This window comes from Chelmon rostratus, chromosome 18 (assembly GCF_017976325.1).
Source record: "Chelmon rostratus isolate fCheRos1 chromosome 18, fCheRos1.pri, whole genome shotgun sequence".
NCBI classification, from domain to species: domain Eukaryota; kingdom Metazoa; phylum Chordata; class Actinopteri; order Chaetodontiformes; family Chaetodontidae; genus Chelmon; species Chelmon rostratus.
The window spans coordinates 7,979,033-7,993,445 of record NC_055675.1 but is presented as its reverse complement, the minus strand read 5'-3'; positions in this window follow the sequence as shown (position 1 = coordinate 7,993,445).

Below are 14,413 nucleotides of genomic sequence, written 5' to 3'. Positions count from 1 at the left end.
AAAAAAAGCCCCTTTTTCCTCCAGGAGTGCTGTGATGTGGCGTGTGAGCTGAGGCGAGTCCATGGCAGTGAACAGCTCTCTTAGCAACCAGGAGAAGGTGTTCAGCCAGGCAATAGAAGACAGTCAAAGTAATGTTGGTAAACGGATAATCCCGGCTTTTTTTGGAACATGTGGCCTGTGATAACACAACATGAAACACACTTGCAAGCATTCAGCGCAGGTGGTCTGCAGTGGGTTATTAGAGCTTTTTTTTTGCTGGAACAGCTGCCGGATGCAGCCAAAAGTAATGCTTATCAGAACAGTGAGAGTGCACCCAAACAGTAAAGTGTGCCAATTATGTTATGCATCTCACTTTTGCTATTATTATCCAGTGGCTTTTACTCTGCATCTTATTTTATATTAATTTTTTATCCTGTTTTTATGTCTGTTCTGTATTTTCTATGTGAAGCACTTGCTGCATGTGATTCCTCTGTTGTAAAGCACTTGGAGCTGCAATTCCTGTATGAAAGGTACTCGACAAATAAAGTAATTATTATATTATTATTACACGAGTGATCCCTTCATATACAATTAATGTAATCCATTGTTGCTATAATAAATATTGATCACAGCAATCACGCCCAAAAACACATACACATGCTTATGCTGCACATAAAAGCCCACACTTGTACCATATCGATGGTCATATATTGCAAGCTAGACCATAAGCAAATAAAACAGCCTACGAAGCTCATTCTCAGTAAACTGTCAAACTACACGTTGCACTATCTGCACTTCACATCATGCTGTCTGTGCAGGTGGCTCATTTCTCAATGTCAAATGATGTAAATCTATGCAAAGTGTACGCAAACCATCCTGGAGTGATGCACACGCACCACCTGCCAACAAGTCTTTTGTGGCTCTGCAGCGTGTTGGATGTTAGAAATCTGAGCCTATCAGAGGTAGTTCTCTGAAAACTTTTGGGTGTAACAGGTTTTCATTTGCAGAGAAACAATAAGACAGAAACAAAGAAGCAGAGACCCTGTGAGTGATTTGCTATATTAAATGTTAGGAGGTTATTTCTTCTTTTAAAGGATGATCAGTTTGTACAATACTGTCACTTGTTGGCTATTGGCCATCCTTTACTGCAATGCAGTACATCACCACTGCAACAGTGGAAAGCAATCAAACATTTAGCTTTCTGTCTCTGTGATAAATATTGGAAGCAGAGGAACTGAGACCAAATAAATTTAAAACTGTGTCGTCTCAGTGCTTCAGAAGACGTTAGAAGGGTGAATTATTCACTGAGGCATCCTGATTAAAAAGTGATTAATCAGTCCATCCAGGCCGGCCCGAATGGAAACACAATCTTCAAACACAGCAGAAAGGTATTAAGGTTGGTTGGAACATTTGACGACAATCTCATTATAGAGGCCAACAGCATGTAATCTTCTCTTTTTTCCCCCCTCTTTGTCTCCAGTTTCACTCTCTTGCTCTCTTCTTCTTGTTCCCTCAAATATGCAAAGGAGGCATTTCCTCTTGTGCTGTAATTAGCACAAAATATGCAAAGCAGATCAAAACTTGGAATTTAATAAGTTTCATATTCACAACAAATTAGATTTTTATTGAGGTGTCTCCTCCCCCCAGCGCAATGCATTTATGAGTTCAATTCATGTTTAATTGCTGAGCCTCAAAGCTGACCTTGAAACAATGAATTTATATAGAAGTCACAATTTTTAATGCAATTACACCCTGTAAGTGAAAGGTTGGATTATAAGACTTGGGAACAGAGAGGTCAAACATGAGCAGGTTCTTATTTTTATCATGCTGCTGATGGTGTGTAGGCAGAGACTATGCTCTCTGAACTGATTTAACCTCCGCTATCTGCACTAATGTCTGCAACTCAGAGCCGTCAGTCTCTGAAACCTACATCCATTTATTAAGCTAGGCCTGCTGAGTCACACACACACACACACACACACACACACACACACACACACACACACACACACACACACAAACACAAAGATGCCTCAGGCGCTACTGTTTGTGTATCTACGTGTGTTTAGTCTGCAAGTGTGCACGCACATGTACATACATGTAAGCCTGACTCCTCGTGTGCGTGGCAATGGGCACTCATCATGTCATTATGAAGGCACAAATCATGTATTCCTGAGATAATTGGCTGTTGCCAAGCATGAACTCTCAGGGGTAATGCATTAACTTTAACTCACAAAGTATATTGCTAATGAGTCGGGGGCAATGGTAATTTTCCTCTTGAGAGGGGCCAGGTTTTCAAGCGTCAGAGTCTGACTGACTGGTTTAAAAAGGACAGGAACACATTCACCAAGGGGAGGTGAAAGATTTTAAATGCTGCTGCTAGTTCTTCATCACTTTTCATCTCAGTATGACCAGAAGGATGACCCCTGCGGAATGGCATTTTGAACCAGTGGCAGGGAAATGATCAGAATTGCCCTCGTGAAAAAGCAAGATAGGGCATTCATCGCCAGAACATGCATTGATGAGGAGGAACACAAACAGAATCCAGAGGCCAATGTTAATTTTACACCTTGTAACCACACTCCACACCCACAAGCACGCCTTCATCACACACAAACACATACACACACTTGAGCTCATGCACACACACACACAGTCCCAACTTCCACTGGGGTTGAATCAGTTTAGCCTCTTTCCTCTGAAGTACTAAGCAGCAGCTCATATCTTGCCTCTGCCTGTCTGAAAGAATCCGGCATGGCTTCCAAGAAAAGAATCGATTCCCATCCAAGCGTTAAAGCCACCCTTAAAATGAAGTGGTGGAATTCCAGTGATGTACTGGGACAGTTGTGCAGTACAATAAGAAAGAAGGCGATAATCAGTGTCTGTTAGCATTAGAACGCAAGATGATTTTAACTTCATCTCAACACTGTCGGGCTAACATGCTCGTGTTTTGAGAATCAGCAGGAAGCCTCGGTTTGATCTTCTAAACATCTGCCTTCGTGCTTTGTGTCACTGTGGTCGTAACTGGTTGCTGAAGGTTGCACATACAGCGCATGCTTGTTCATCTCCCTCTGAAATCACGGGACATCTTTACTGTCTTATCGGTTCAAGAGAATCTCATCATGTGCTTCGTATCTTTTCTGGGCTGGAATGCAGCTTGGTGTCGGAGTGCCTCGAGTGGAGTCAGCCCTCATCAGCAACAATCAAGGTGAGGTCCCCCTCCCCAGGCAAAGCCGAGCCACCAGCCACATGTTTCTCTCTCACCGCCCTGACTTGCATCATGTTCTGATCATAGCCACAACAAGAGACATAACATTGGAAAGACAGCGGCCTGCAGTGCTCGGGGGCTGAGGCAAAAACTGCAAAACTTTACATCAGGACTTTTTTTTTTAAACGACTGGGTGTGTCCAAAACAGCTGAAAAGTTCCAGAGAGAAAGACAGAATGAATCTGGAGGGGCTGGTTGCATGCCAAACTTTTGTGATTTCCACTGTAGCAACATTTGTAGTTCCCGTAATTATTGATTGCCGCTGTTCTGCTGGCTTGAGCCAAGCAGCTACATCATCTCAGTCTGTCTGCTGTGAGTCTGTATCCAGCCGTGATGAATGGAAGTGCTCTGGTACTCCCCCATCAGGAGACAGGCTTTCCTGTGGCCCCGTCCATTAATGCATTATAAATGAGCCCACTAGCATCTTCGGAGAGACATGTGAGGCATGTGAGACACCACAGACCAGTGCTTCCTGTCTTCCAGTAAGGAGCGGCCAATACCGCGTGACCTGGCCGGCAGGAAACCATGTGACACAGCAGTCCAGACCACCAGACCAAAGACTGGCTTCAGACTTACAGAACAGCAACTCTACACAAAGTACAGTCCTAAAACTTAATGCTGTAATCATAGATTTGAATTATTTCCTTCCTGTTTTGACTGAGGTTTAGCAACACCGTCTGACAATTTAATATAACACCACCATTATTGCACCATTATTTCTAATATAATGATCAATCTGTAAGACAGTAATGACAGAGCCTGCATGAAGTTGTCATATTGCTTCTGACTTGCAAAGCAGTCACATGTAATTGGTAGACATGCCTGTTCTATTTGACTGACACACCATAATGGCTGGCCTCATTTGGCTCTCAGAGCCATATCAAAGGCTTGATTTTGGAGATGCTTTCTCCAGGTATTACACAGTAAGGAAAATCCTGTCCTTTTTATCTATGGCAAAGTTACAGTGATACCACGTTTGATGTCTGAGCCAAGAACTCTCAGCTAAAGCACTGCTGCACTTTGAAGTCGCTTGTTGTGCAGGCACAGTTGAGAATTCATATAGTGTTCTGATAGTGTGTCACATGATGGGTCTAAGCATGAAAGCTGAAGCTCTGTAAGGGTGGGAATAAAGATTTCTCTTTTAAACCCGTGGCTCTGTGCGATGTGCCGCCATATGCTCTCTGATGCTTTATCCTGCCCCGTGCTCACGGCTGCCGCTAGCAATCTCTCACAGACGTGGGGCATAAATAGAGCACGCACCACATTAGGTAGACTTGGAGAAAGAAAGAGAGACGTGCTGTGATCCACTTTGGTTGGCAAAGCCCCAGAGCAAGCACGGTGGTTATATGAACAGCAGCACAGCCACAAACACACATATAAACACACACACCTGCACACACACACGCAAAGTTGCACTGGGAGAGTGGGAAGCGCAATGGAAACTCTGAGTCATGAGCACTCCTTTGCCATTCTGAACCTAAATCATTGTGGCGTTGAGTCACTACAGGGCTTCCTGTGTGTTCATTTGCGTGTCTGCATGTGTGAGCGTGGATGAGCTCGATCTATGGCTGTGTATTTAAAGACGTGCACGGTTTCACTTTATATGCATGTAGAGTCTCATCTTATTTGTGGCGTTTCCCTTCACATGCAGAGTGTGCTTGGGGATTCCATTGCCACATACAATATAGATGATAGATATGTGTACGTGTTTCCCTGTGCGTGCACACTTACATTAAGATCAGCCGCAAGAGCAAACCCCTTTTATGAGATCAGTGTGAAACTGTGCATACTGGGTCCTGTGCTGCTGAGGTACTTGTGTTGCAATGATTATGTGAAGAGGAGAGAAGCTAAACTACTCTTCAGCATAGGCTTCAGCCCAAACACGTGTCTGGTGGGCAGCTTCTCTTACAGAGCAAGGGTGTAGGCAAGGATGCTACAAATAGCAACATAGAGGGGGATTTTTATTTCTCTCTTACGACCGTCTTACACATCTTTCTCACGTTCACCTTGCGCGTCTCCAAACATGCCTCCCTGCATCCTGCGGCACTTTACGTTTTCTGAACAGTGCAGTTCAGTCTCTGAGCTTCAGTGCATTCTGATAGCACATAACCGGGTTGACATGTCAACACAACCCTGGTCAGCAATCACGCAATTTCCATAGAGATAATGAGGGCTTTTAACATTCCTGTTGCACCTACAAGATTGTGCAAATAGACGCAGGCACACACACAGACACACACACAAACAGTTACAGTTAAAGGGATAAGCAGATGGCATAATGACCTGTAGCAGCACTGAGATGTGTTTGTGGTTGCAGTGGCTTGATAAACAGGATGCCTACATGAAAATGAAAATGATAAGACATTGTACATTGTGCTCCAGCTCGCTAGCCGTGATCCACTTTGATCTGATGCTATCGCACAACATTTGGCAGCAGGCTAGCAGTGAGGGTAACATGCTCGCCACAGAATTTAAAGATAGCATTTATAGGCCAGTCACCACCCAGATATATTGCAGCTCGTGGAGATGAGAAAAGAGCCGTTGGATGCTGCTGAAGGAATGGAAATTTTGAACCAAAACAGTGTTATGGAGTTCACGTTGTGGCCGTTCTCAGTCATTTTAAGCAATCATAAAAGATTGGACACCAAACATCCTTCTGAGGCCACCGTGAATTTATTTTTTTTTAGCCCCGACAGTTGCCAGTTGTTGATCAGAAGTCATCTCGGTCTGAACTGGGGCCCTGATTCGAAAATCTGTAGGAGTGATTATGAGACAGGAAGGTGGGAGGCTTTGAAACTGAAACCAGCGCAAATGGAATCAGATGCATGTTCAGCCAACCGCCATCAGCCCACTGCTGGCTGCCTAAAAGCTTCTGACCTTTGAGAATTAGACGGATATGGAAATTGTTGCTTAACAGGTTTTGAACACACACATGGCCTGTATGAATACACAAACATCCTTGTCTCTGGTGACTATGCAAACACTCAGCAAAAAATACCAACACACATGTGTTGCAAGTCTAAGTCACATACCAGCACTAATTCAGTCTCAAGTGTAGTGCATGTTGGAAGTTGCACCTTATTATTTGCTGTGTACAACACATGATCCACCAGAGAGAGCAGGTAGTCACGGAGCATTTTGACTCTCCTCCACTTCAGGCAGGCAGACCAGGAGGAATGAAGCGGCTGGCTGCATCAGATGACTCATCCCCATTGATGAGCTTAACAGCCATCAATTCCACTCTAGGGAGCATGGCCCAGCACTCTCCCCCACCCGCCGCACTTCTGCATGGGCTAGGCTTCCTCTGCACTCCCCCTCTTCCAGCAGAAGGCCTGGAGCTTAAATTAGAGCTCTGGCAGTGGGCCATGTGAGAGAGGAGCAGTGAGCAGGCAGCAGCCATTCATTCCTCTGGAAGCCTGAGTCAGATTCATTGTAACACAGAGACAGGGCTGGGGGCTGGCTTCGAGTGGGCCGGTTAGTTTTTCCACAACGGAGCTAGTCAGTGCAGAGCTAGTCTTCTTCTGCAGGAACGTTCCATCGCAGTTTGAGAAAAAGCTGCAGTGAAAGTGGACCTCTTTTTCACATCGTATGTGCTGCTGGTAGCTGTTGCCACATGATTTTAGTGCTTTATCTTTGTCATCCATAAAGAATTAAGTGCTTCATTGCACTTCATGCATCCTTTCATTTGAGACATTGATTTCTTTTTGATTCATTTACATACATGCGTATAAAAAACCTGGACATACATACATGTCATTACTGTATATATATTTATATTAAAAAAAAGCTCTACTAGGCATCCAAGTGGCCAAGGGGCTAAAACGTGTACTATGTAACACTGTGTTCAAATCTGGCCTGGGACCGTTGTTGCATGTCATCCCCCTGTTGCTCTCCCCACATTACCATCTGCTTCTTAATTATATAATACCAATGACTGGCCAAAACGTCCAAATAAATCTTTTTAAAAAGACTGCAAGGGAGAAAGCTGAGGGTGCCTAAATAAACCTCCTAAAAATTCACCAAGATATGTTAAAAATGAAAATTAATGCATGGGCAAAACATTTTTAAATGATCAAAAATGGGAAAACGCACAACTGTTTCTCAAGTAACAGCAAATGGTGGACAATATGCAAGTTGTGGTATAATAGTAGTCACTAAGGAATGTGTAACAAACAAATCAGGGACAACCTCAAGCATGAGGTGGGCTTAGAAGGGCCCCTTACAAGGGATACAACTAATGTTTAGGTAATCATGAAGTAATGGGTTACTTGTAACTTCTCAGTATGATGCACTACTTTAATTGAGGGGCCACAAAATTGAGCTGTCATTAGCCTTGTGTCATTAAGCAGCTGATTCAGAGGTAATCAGGACTCAGTCAGAAAGTGGTCAGTGTGTTCAGGTAGCTACAGTCTGAACTAATCATTGCATAATGTTGCATTAACACACAGTGGTATCCCAAGGTCTGTAGCTAATAGTCATCATCATAGTCCTGAATTCAGTGTGATTCAGGGACCACTTATTAGCAGTTCATTAATTATCAGGTTCTCACTAGCTCTTTAGAACCTACTCAGTTTTTTGTGTACCTTATTAGTGTCAGGTACACACAAAGCAGCACACTTATACCACAGTACTGGAACATGATGAAAGAGGCCATTGTTACTCATTAGTTATTGGTAATGGTTTCACATGTTTTGGGATCTTGTTAATATATAATTTGCTTGTGCTGTCACTGGCTGCTCCTTCTGCAGCTACTCTTAATGTGTCATCAGCCTGGCAACATTACACACAAGTCATGACAAATGTCTTGTAGGGAACGTGGTGTGTGTCAAGGCCTCACAGCAGGACCGCGCCACGTGCAGCATCACATACTCTGATCAGCTGAAATCGATACAAAGTGAAAGGCTTAATACACCAACATCGGAGATCTTTTGTTGTATGATGTTTGATATTTTCTTTCATTCCAATCCCTTTGTTTTCTTGCGTCTCCAAAGTGCGATGCTATCACTGTCTGAGGAGATTGCTTTTCGGTTCGCTCCCTCATTTCTTTGGCAGTTATTACTTCTGAAGTCAGAGAGGTCACCTCAACATATTGCACAGGTTGTAGAAAGCCATCTGTTAGATTTCATATAATGTAGCCGCCCGCTGGCACTCATGGCACATTTCAGAGCAATAATACGCCATATCCAAACTACATCCCCAAAGTAATTTAGACAGCAACATCTCTGACAGGCAGACAATATGTGCTGTGGCTGTGCCACATCTGATACAGAGCTGCATCACAGTAGGACACATTTCACAGAATAATATCAGCAACTAAAGGGACTCGTTCGTGGCTGCAGGCTTCTGTGACTTTCAAAGCAAAGTAGATTCAAATATGTGAGCTCATCTCATCTTATTCGTCTAATCACCATTCTTAGCATCGTGATCATTATAATCATCATCTGTTGCCGCAGCAGTGTAGTTACTGCAGTCACTGTTATCATCATGGTTGTTATTAACAGCCTTTGTTGTTTTAAATAATCAAAAAAGGTGCTTATATAAAAGCAAAATGGTCGAAATCTGCTTGATAATTCTTTAAAATTGCTTTTCCTCTAGCAATAATGAATGTTTTTGCAAATGTGGCTCCTCACAGCTTAGAGCAAACAGTGGATCATCAGCACAGTTAATGGTGATGTCAGTGGTCAGGGTGGACTGTGGCTGCAACATCTGTTTAGTCTGATGAAGAGCAATGTGACGGAAATGTCTTTCTCTTCTTTCCTAGAGTACACACACACAGGAACTTTGAATAAGCAACCACATGTCAGTATCCACTTGGGAAGAATAGCAGACTTCTCAATTTCCAGCGTATGTGTTTTATTATCATATTCTTCATTATGTTTGCAGAGAACACAGATATGCGCCCTGCATTTTTAGTGATTGTTTTTAATTATGTTACAACGGCGGATCTCATTTGCGGGTCATTTCTCTGCAGGAAGTGGGTAAAAATTTCCAAGGCTGCAATAATTACATCATGCTTGTGTTATTTGCATGTGTGTGTGTTTTTGTGTGACACGTGTGAGTGTGTGTGTGTGAAGGGAAAGCGAGGAAGATAAGATTTTAGAGAAAATGAAATCAAATGGAAATGTGTGTGAGTCAATAACATTTTTTTTTTGTATCCTGAACACATCACCTTTCCTGAGTGTGTTTGTAGCGTGACAGCTGTGTTTATTGCTAACAGAACATCTTGATGACCTGTGACGGGGACAGTAAATGATGACCTCTGAAAACAAAGGAACCGGGTGGGAATGCAAGTAGGCAAAACTTTCTCTTTCTCTTTTTATTTGCTTACACGCGCACACGCATGTGAGGTCAGCATTAAAGCGCAGACCTTCCAAGTCAGCAGAAAGGAGGAGAAAGCTAAGGAGCTGCACTGAGAAACTAGCAGCTGAGCCATTCTCATCCTCAACCTTATCTCCCGATCTGTGCTTCACACGCAGAGGTGTGCTGCTGAAGGGGCTGCCCTGCTCTGAGGAGGAAAAACCATCAAAGATACAATCACCGAGATGATATCTCAAAAGTCTGCTACCCATAATGCTCCACCCACCTACACCCACTGTCTCTTTATGATGCACCACATGAGAGATTTATCTAAAATCAGACTTAAAATGAGTTACAGAGCCTATCTGGCAGACAGTATGAAAGGTTATGGTAATGGCTATCCGAGCCTTCATCAGAGGGCTTTCCAGAGCCTTTTAAGCACCGAGACATAGCAACCCTTCTCATTATCCATTTCTATGTAAGCCATCATTTTCAAAAACATAGTAAGAAGACGAGGAAAAAGGAGCATAAGCATTCCGCGCTGGCTTCCACAAATGCTTCGGTAGCAGACAGCAGTCATTTGAGCCGTAATGGTATGCTAAATACACCGACCCATGCCCGGCACTGATTGCCACAGGCATGGTTTGTTTGACATGCCAGCCCCTGTTAGCCAGACATGGTAGAAACAGATCATTACTGTCACAGCTAATGCTTCTAATGTTGCTTACTGTGACAGTAATCGCAGGTCCTTCACTCCTCCCATTCTCTTTCTCCCTCTGTCCACCCTCCTTGTTTGTCTCTGTCAGGCTTGAGAATATTTCGCCTGAGGCGAAGGCCTTTTGAGTCCAAACTCAATTATTATCTTAATAGCCAAACATCGCTAATATGTGAATATGTGCCGTATTCAAAGCAGTGCGGCAAACAGCCCACACAGGAATCCTTGAAACTGCTACAGAAGGCAGGCATTCCCTTTGCGACTCTCATCATGTAACCATTCATATTTTTTTAACTAAATGATGCATGCTCTTATCTGATATCTGCTGCCCTCAATCTAGCGTGGCCTAGATTCTCATTTTGCAACGATGACTTCCCAATACAACAGGAGGCTTCTGCCTATTTTGATTTTTCTTAAAGGCGATGTCTAGAGTAAACAGGGAGAGAGCCTTGTTTGTTTGAACTGATTGCCATGCAGCAGTTATCCCCGCTGTCTTCAACAAGGGGTTGTTTGACACCCACAGTATAATGAGCGATTGCACAGAAGTAGGATTTCAAAGCCGCCTTATGCATTTGTGTGTTTGTGTGTGTGTGTGTGTGTGTGTGTGAGTCTGCACCTGTGTCTGGTAGGTAGGCTACAAACACAGAGACCATTCTTGTCACATGAGACACAGCAGCACTACAGGCAGGAAGTTGAGCTAAAGCGATGAAGCGCCGTAGCAAGTGACGTCCTTACCAGCACTTCATCAACGTCCACTACGCTGCTGTGTCCCCGCCTCAGAGTCTGCTGCCTCTGCGTGCTGTGTGCCACTAAACCTCTCTGATTGTTCTGCACAATAATAGCATTTAGATAATTACACAGTGGCTATTACTCCTCTAAAACTGAAAAGAGGAGAAGCTGCTGCCTTGCCCGACTGGATTTCATTCGTATGGATTTCAGTTTTAATGTTGCAGCGTCCAGAAGCTGTTTCAGAGGCTGCTCCACCCCATCAAGAAAAAAACATGGGAGAGACGCTGTTGCATATAAAACAATACAGCGTAATGAAGTGGTAATTCACTTTAGATGATGGAGGTGGCAGTAAGACGACCATAATCATGCTATGATGGAGTTCTGTGACTACAGCGTGATGCATGGTATAGCAAAAATAAAGTGAATTATGACTCCTTGCCATAATTTTCCTTTCAAAGCAAGCATGAAACGTACCTTTTGGCACAAACTCACTCACAAACCGAACAGAGTGCTCTTTCCCAGGAGATTAGAGCATGGGGTCCTTCTGTGTGTGTGTGTGTGTGTGTGTGTGTGTGTGTGTGTGTGTGAGCGTGTGTGTGTGTGTCCTGTATGTGTTTATGTTTGCGGCCCTGCACAATATTCCCTGGGGGATGGAGACATGTTGCCATGGCAGCAGCTTCAACGTTGTGCGAATTTTAGCAACGAGTGTGTGTGTGTGTGTTCTCATGCAGAGGCCAGACAAGGACAGAGTGCTATCGTCATTTCATCGCTCATCATACAGGCTCTGAATCACTGAAAAAGACCAGCTTTAAGTGACCTTTCACAATGTGACTATCCTTTCAGTGCAGCCAGAGTGTAGTCCCATTAGACATAATAGCTGTCTGCATAGTCACAGATATTGCATTTCATTTTTGGACTCCTTTCAACCACATTACCATTCAGTGTGTTTTCACAAGCTTCCGAAAAGTTTTTATATCACAAATAGCACCGATAATTAATAGCATATCCCTATATTTGTCATATGCAACAGTACATGTTATAAAGGGGATGGACGTAATTAAAGTAAAGCCAATATGATAAACGTCATCTATGTGAGGTCCTTTTTGAGGCTGAAATTCGTTATTTGTGACTGTGTTGGGTTGTGTGATATTTTAAAACACACAATGCCTGTTTCATTCCAGTGCCCTAGTATTTTTCCACACATGCCAGTGTGTTCTGTCCATGTCAGGGATGGACAAAATGACAAGAATATATCACATTTTAACGAAGACCAGTACAACACCACACTTTTTTGTGTGTGTTTTAGTTCTGCCATTCTCAGTGTCCAAATGAACAAACTTCACGTTGTTCAGTTTTGACATGTAATACAATTTCTTCATACATTCACAGCAACAAAACAAGGAACAGTCATCATATAGAATTTCTTAGCAAGCTCCTGAATCTGGAATTTAATTCCTGCTAACATTGTCTAAAATGCTTGTACTGTTTTTGAATGTAGAGTAGGAGCATTGGATACTTGGGTTTGCACAGGTGATTACATACTTGTTGTTTGTCTGAAATCTGACACTCAAGGAAAGGACCGGATGAACCCGCTATGGGCCCCAATTTGGCCTGTTTGCCAGTACAAGCATTGTGCTTTAGTTGTTCATACAGCATTAACACACAAAGCTGCAATTCAAAGTTTTAAGTTCACATCGCTGTAAACTCCGCTGGTCTTTGGACTGTGTGAGGAAACCCACAAAAACAATCAAACCCGACACCCTGTTTGCTCTGAGGCAACACAGCCAACCCTAACCACTGAGCCACCAGGTGTTTAGTTGTAGTCTTGTAAGTATTAAAGATCTCCAGCCAACAGACTGCACCACCAGAGAGCACACGTCTTTGTTTCCTTCAATGAGTCTTTGCCCTACATATATGTTGTGTGGCTCAAAACAGTCAGTAGCACAAAGGGAACCTTATTGAATCCAATCAAAGATCTGAACAGGTAATGGATTGTTCCGATTATCTGATAGGACATTGCAATAGGCAAGGGAATAAATGAGCTGTATTGTCCTTACTGTGCTGGACTCGTGCTGCATGACTCCCATGAGCACGAGTTGTGACTGACTCATCACTCGCGAATGCAGTATACTGTTGGTGTCTTTACCTCCAAAATGTCAAGCGTTCAGGAATTTTAATAAATCTGCCTGTTTTTTTCCCCCCCTGCGACGCCTCAGGCATTTCCATGCAGGTGCTGCAGTGCCAGGAAAAATCTTCTACTTATGGAGGACAACATCAGCTGTCAGAGAGAGCAGAGAGCGAGAACAAATGAAGACACCAGCGATGTTGTATTTGCTGGCATTTTCTTCCATTTTCCTGGCAGTTTTGACACGTCATGGTGGGTGCCTTAATGTGTCTGCCACTTTACAATGTACAGTACATACTGCACATTGTAATAACATTGTTATGTCTTTCAAACAGTCAGCAGCTGAGCTTGAAGACGTTCACATTGTCGCCATTGATTTATAAACTGTCACTTCAAGGGAGAGATGGACAAGGCGGTGAGATGCTTTTTTGCTTTGCAGCTCAGCCATTTGGAAGGCTTAAGCTGCTAAAGCTGTGTGATTTCACTTCTGCGGCTCTAATGTATGACTATTATTAACCTCTCCACTTATGAGTGAGTGAGTCACCCTGTCCAGTGACAGAGCTGCCACAAGTCCTCACTCAGCTGTCTGACTCCATGAAGGAGAGATCCAAGCCAGTGACGCCAATCCTGTCTCCCCCTCGGGCCAAGATCCTTCCTCTCCGCGTAGAGGAGGTCTCGTCTGCGTGACCTGCCACTCACAGCCACTCACGCTTCCTGCCGCCTCGGAGAGGAAAGCGGAGAAGAATGTCTCTCTGAAAAAACCCTCCAGGCAGCGCATCCTGAATTCATCAGCGCAGGACTGTTTCATTTTGATGTAGTCTAATGTAGCAGCGCACAAACTGTTGGTCGGGAGCCAGCAGGTTGAATTAAGGTCAACAGAAGTGCCAGTGTTTATTTGATCTGCGGAATTATCCCCTTGGGTTTACCCTGATGCTGACTGGACAAATTTTCAAGCAATGTGCTCATTAATTTGCACTCATGCGTTTCCTGTACTTCCTTAAGTAGACAAAATGTGCATGATGGTAAAGTTATTAAGTACTGTGAAGGGGCTGAAGCTGAATCATACTGTATGGAACATTTTAGGCTGATCAGTGTGCATAACTTCTTTTCACTCTGCAAATGGAAGTTGGAAGAATGGAAGCTTTAAATGATATCGTGGGTTCCCTTGACATTCAGCTTTCTTTGAGGATATAGTATAGAGGATATAGTTCTGTATGCTACGCAGCGCATAACATAGCTTTATGTGTCTTCATTGTCTCTGTGTCTGAGAGGAGATGACAGTCCTCCTATGGCGAAGGCAT